This window comes from Xenopus tropicalis, chromosome 1 (assembly GCF_000004195.4).
Source record: "Xenopus tropicalis strain Nigerian chromosome 1, UCB_Xtro_10.0, whole genome shotgun sequence".
NCBI lineage: Eukaryota > Metazoa > Chordata > Amphibia > Anura > Pipidae > Xenopus > Xenopus tropicalis.
This window is the reverse complement of record NC_030677.2, coordinates 94,381,082-94,387,081: the sequence shown is the minus strand read 5'-3', so window position 1 is coordinate 94,387,081 and position 6,000 is coordinate 94,381,082.

Here is a 6,000-nt window from a genome sequence, read left to right as displayed (position 1 = left end):
AATTCATGTTCTGTCTGTCATAGATCTAAGTCTTCCAGAAACCTTTCTCAGGGATTATTAAGATCACTGCCAATCCCTGACAGACCCTGGTCCCATCTCTCGATGGATTTTATTGTAGATCTTCCTCCCTCTCTAGGTAAAACGGTAATTTGGGTGGTAGTGGATAGGTTTAGTAAGATGAGTCACTTCATTCCCCTCCCACACCTCCCTTCCGCTAAATCTTTGGCTGATTTATTTGTGTCTAATATTTTCAGGTTACATGGATTTCCGATTAACATTGTTTCGGATAGAGGGGTGCAATTTGTTTCTAAATTTTGGCGAGCATTCTGTTCTCTGGTTGGGATTGAATTATCATTTTCCACCGCATATCACCCTCAGACTAATGGGCAAACTGAAAGAGTTAACCAGTCACTTGAACAATTTCTGAGGTGTTATGTGTCTGACAATCAGTCCTCTTGGGCAGAACTATTACCCTGGGCAGAATTTGCGTATAATAACGCCACTCACTCCTCTACTGGTCAGTCTCCTTTTTTCATTGTTAATGGTCTGCATCCAAAAGCATTTTCGTTTTCCGGTTCTTTGTCGTCTGTGCCCTCTGTTAATTCTTCAATTACTCAGTTTGCTAAAATTTGGTCTGATGTTCATGAGTCACTTTCTAAAGCTACTGCTATCCAAAAGAGATCTGCTGACAGATCTCGCAGGGAGGCTCCCCACTATCAAGTCGGAGATTCTGTCTGGTTATCCACAAGGAATATTAAGTTGAGAATCCCTTCTCTTAAGTTGGGGCCTAGATTCATTGGTCCTTATGCTATTACTGAGGTTATAAACCCCTCTTCTGTTCGTCTTAAACTTCCGCAAACCTTTAAGATTTCTGATTCTTTCCACGTTTCTCTGTTAAAGCCAGCTCCCCAGGTCCGTGTATTGCCTGTTCCTCCCCCAGTATTGGTTGATGGGCAGTCCGAGTTTGAAGTACAGGAGCTTCTCGACTCTCGTATGGTGCGTGGTCGACTCCAGTACTTAGTCAGGTGGAAGGGCTATGGTCCTGAAGAGAATTCTTGGATTTCAGTTAATGACATCAAGGCTGACCGTCTCAGGAAACAATTCCATTCTAGGTTTCCTGAGAGGCCTGGGGGTCCAGTGGCCCCCCCTGGAGAGGGGGGTAATGTGAAGACCTTACCGGCTCGGCGGGGACGCCCGCCGCGCCGCCATCGGCGGGGACGCCCGCCGCGCCGTCCGTCCAATGCGCCGGTCTCCTCTTAGTGCGCGCGCGCGCGCACTTCCGCATTCTTAAAGGCGCATGCGCGCTGACGTCATGACGTCAGCGCGCAAAGGCGCGAAATTTAAACTATTTAAAGAGCCCTTTGCATCTGACTCATTGCCCGTGATAGGTTTTTTCTCCTGATGTCTGTTTTGTGCTTTATGCGTCCTGTTGCTCCTGTTTTGATCCTGCCTGGCTTTGACGACTCTGATTTCTGTATCCTGATCCGTGCCTGTCCCTGACTACTGTTTCCGCCTCATCCTTCTGATTGATTATCCGGTTTGACCCATTGCCTGCCTGACGATCCTAGTTTTCTGCCCGCCTCGACCCAGCCTGTTTGACCACGTAATTGCCTACTCCTATCTGTACCGTGACCATTGGCCTTAAGACTTTCTACAGTCGTGCCCCATTGCTAGCCAGAACTCCTGCTCTGCACCCCTTGTATAAGTCCAGGTGGCATCCGAGTAGCTGAGGGCTCCTCCCAAAGCCAAAGGCGGTCACGCTACTGGTGAAGCACGAGCCGAGACCAGGGTGCTTGGCACTTGTTCTGGTATTGGGTGCCGACCGTGACATTATCACGGGCCATGGAAGACTATGGTCACGAAGCCGCTGCTGCTCCATCTGCTTCCTCCACCACTGAAGCGTTGCTGACCACCTTGCTTCAACGCCTAGAGGAACAGGAGCAGAAACAAAACTATCTCCTGCAGGGTTTCCATAATCTGACCCGTAAACTGGAAACTCCACAGCAGCGGTCCAGTCCTGGATCCTCTCCTCCTGTAGGTTCTGCTAACATATGGGGTAACACCACTAGGCCCCAAGAACCTAAGATTGCCTTCCCTGAAAAATTCTGTGGGGACCGATCCAAATTTTTCATATTTAAAGAGGCGTGTAAACTATATCTTAGTTTCTTTCCTCATTCATTCTCTACTGATGAGGGGAGAGTAAGATTTGTAATGACCCTCCTTCAGGGTGACCCTCAGATTTGGGCCCTCAGATTGCCCACCTCAGAACTCCTGCTCTGCACCCCTCGTATAAGTCCAGGTGGCATCCGAGTAGCTGAGGGCTCCTCCCAAAGCCAAAGGCGGTCACGCTACTGGTGAAGCACGAGCCGAGACCAGGGTGCTTGGCACTTGTTCTGGTATTGGGTGCCGACCGTGACAATATGCTGTTCAGTTTTGGTTTCCAGTGCTCAAACGGGATATTATTGAATTAGAGAGGGTCCAGAGGAGGGCAACTAAGCTGGTAAAGGGTATGGAAAGTCTCAGTTATGAAGAAAGACTGGCCAAGTTGGGTCTGTTTACACTGGAGAAGACATGATAACTATGTATAAATATATAAGGGAATCAAATAATAACCTCTCTAATGCTTTATTTACCAGTAGGTCCATCCAACTGACACGAGGGCACCCATTCCGTTTAGAAGAAGGGAGGTTCCGTTTAAATATTCGGAAAGGATTTTTTACTGTGAGAGCTGTGAAGTTGTGGAATTCCCTCCCCAAATCAATTGTGCTGGCTGATACATTATATAGCTTTAAGAAGGGGCTGGATAGCTTCTTAGCAAGTAAGAATGGGAATGGCAAGTGGGAATACAGGGTTATGGGAGATAGCTTTCAGTACAAGTTGATCCTGGGACTGGTCCGATTGCCATCTTGGAATCTGGAAGGAATTCTTTCCCCCCTGCAACAGATTCAGATGGGGTTTTTTGCCTTCCTCTGGATCAACTAGAAGTTAGGCAGGTTATATATAGCCATTATGGTTGAACGTGATGGACGTACGTCTTTTTTCAACCTAACTATGTTACTATGTTTATCAGAAAGGTCTATGCAAATGCAGCCATAAGCACTTACTGTAATGTTGCACTGAAACTCAGGATTTCTTGTCTCTTTTTTTGTAAACATGATGTTCCAGTGTCTGACTTCCTCTCTCAGAAACATCCTTAATTCCTGTGCAGCTCTCTCCACTCTCCTGCTCCCATGAGAATGCTAAGAACTCCCACCCCCTCCCTTAGGAATGTGTGATCTGAGCTATAACTGCTAGAGCTGCAGGCAGGACGCTACTTAAAATGGCAGCTGCTATCTTAAGCAAACAGAGAAAACTTCTAAAGCTGTTTTATCAGGTATGGTAATGGTTTCTGCAAAATAAATATATTGTTCTAAGTGGCACTAATGTGGTAAATATATTTGCAATAAATTGCCAAAATGACTTTCCTTCTCCTTTAAACCAATCCAAGTATAGAAAAAGGTAGGCTTTGGCTATGAAATATCTTAGTTTTACTCCAATGTTGTTATTTTTGCCATAGTGTAAGACTGTAAGGTGTCTTTATTGTTTATTCTGTACACTTGATAATGCAATAAAGGAAGTTTGGAAAGTTGAAAGGAAAGCTGTGTCGAAAGCCTGATTTGGTATTTTCATGTAGTTTCAATGCTTTTGATTTAGTTATGTTTTTTTAAGCCTGCAATGTTTCCAAATCAATGTATAGTGTACAAAAATAAATTGAACGGTGATGAATTATAGTTGTTTATTGTATTATATATGCATAAGGAGATGAGTAGAGCTCCCCTGTTGATCTCCCTCCCCCGATCGCACTGAAGTTAAAATACACATGCTTGTGGGGGGGATTGGGCCGTGAACGGAGGCCCCTGGGCCAGCAGCCCCTGTGGGCCCTGCTCACCCCAGTCCCACCCTGAACATCTGTATTCCAAAGTGTTTCAATATTAAGATTGTTTCCAGGAGAGTATAGAAAGTTCTGCATATAAATGTAATTATAAAGTTAAATATAACTTTACATTTTTATTAAAATGTTATTAACATAAATTTTACATATATTTTTTTTTAGGTTGTAATGACATATTACAGTGATGGCCTTCCTCAATGCCTGACCTGGGTGTCTACATCTGACAAAACCTAATTGATGTGGACATATGTTGTAATATATCTTCCATAATATTAGTTTTAAGTTTTGATAAAGGAATTTAAAGGATCTTTATGGATTAGCTTAATTTGCTCCTGTCCCAAAGTGATGAGCCCAATAAGACTGAGTTGTATAACTGCATAAAGGTTGGGGATATTTCAATTACAAGTAATTTTGCTCAAAAGCTTTCATGGCCTGATGTTTTCCCTAAACCTCTCTCTCTCTCCCTATTTCTGAATTGTTGATTTCTTTTTGTTACAGCAGTCTCAGATATCTGAAGGAGTGAGTTATTGTACAGTAGCTGAGCTTCTTGGAGAAATTTTACATTGTTCTGAAAATTGTCATGGCTATTGCAGTATAAACTGAATAAATATCTCTAGAGTTCAGTTGAGATTTCAAGGGTATCTCAAATACAGCCTTAGCGATGTATACAATTATCGTATTTTGTGTTTGTTGTTTTTGCCGATATTGGCAAGCAGTTTACCTGATTTATTTTCCTATCTCTAATAATCGTTATGTCTGAAATCTAATATTTGTTGTGCTTTTTCTGTTAATAAATTATCATAAACTTTTTTGCTTCTATATATTTGTCTAATTTTTTTATATTATTTAAAGGTTTTGTAAGTTCATTCTGCAGGTCATTCTGAGATATTCAGTGTCAAAAACTATTTTTCTGTCTAGCTTGATATGAAAATGATGTGGCTGGTTTGGCTGTTGCTTAAAACAGGGGATGGTCATCCCACTGTTTGAGGTTGTCATCCATATAGTTTAAAGATATATATGAAAAACATTATTTTTATATAACTGCATTGGAAGTCTCCAGTTACTAGAGTATGGTTTTGGTTGAGGTTTTTGGAGAATGGTATTCATATCTCCACCAGCTATATTACTGGCCTAAAACCTCTGTAAAAAAAAAATTGTTTTTATCATTTGGAGGATAAAGGTTACATTGGTATATTTAATATTTTGAAAGTCAAAATCTACCATATGATAATGATCATTAGTATCTCTAAATGTTTTCAAGACAGTTTATTGTAAGGTATGTAATAGTATAGCTATTTCTCTTGCTTTCTTTGTGTGCAACAAGTTGATATCTTGCTGTATAGCTCTACCTCGAAATGAGGTTAGTTTGCCTTTATACCAGTCTAATATTTTCTTCCTCTTTACTGAAATATTTTAACCTCCAAGGTTCCAGGGGATCAATTTAAAATACTTGAAATACTTTGGTGACATGTCTTTTTATTCTGACACTGAAGGTATTAACCAATGCAGTGTTGTTTTGTAATGGTATTTGTGAAGGTGGCCTATCCTAGCTGAAAGCATGTGTGTATGTGCAGTGAATCAGCAGAAAAGAAGATGTGGAGTCTTTGGAGGCATGGATCTTCCCTGCTAAAAAGGCAGGATGTCTTAGGCTGATACAGAAGCCCAAATCATAATGTACAACATTTCTACTTTAGTACCTAAAGGATGAAAAAACATATTTTACACAATATGAAGAAATAAAAAATGTATTTTATTTTATGCACAAAAATACAATGGATTTTAAAAGTCCTATGTCTTCTGCTTGGGTTAATACCAAATATTTTTAGTTTTGTAGAAATTTATATTTACAGGATGTAAATACAATTTAAATTAAATTTAAAATAGTCCAGATGTCAATTGTGCAGGTTTGATTTCGTCCAACAAGGGCCAAATTGGAATGTTACATAGTTAAGTTGGGTTACAAAAAGACTATCAAGTTCAACCCCTCCAATCGAACCCTAGTTCATAAATATACACACACTCATACCGACCTTACATATATAAATTATATCCAATATCAATATCTGTAC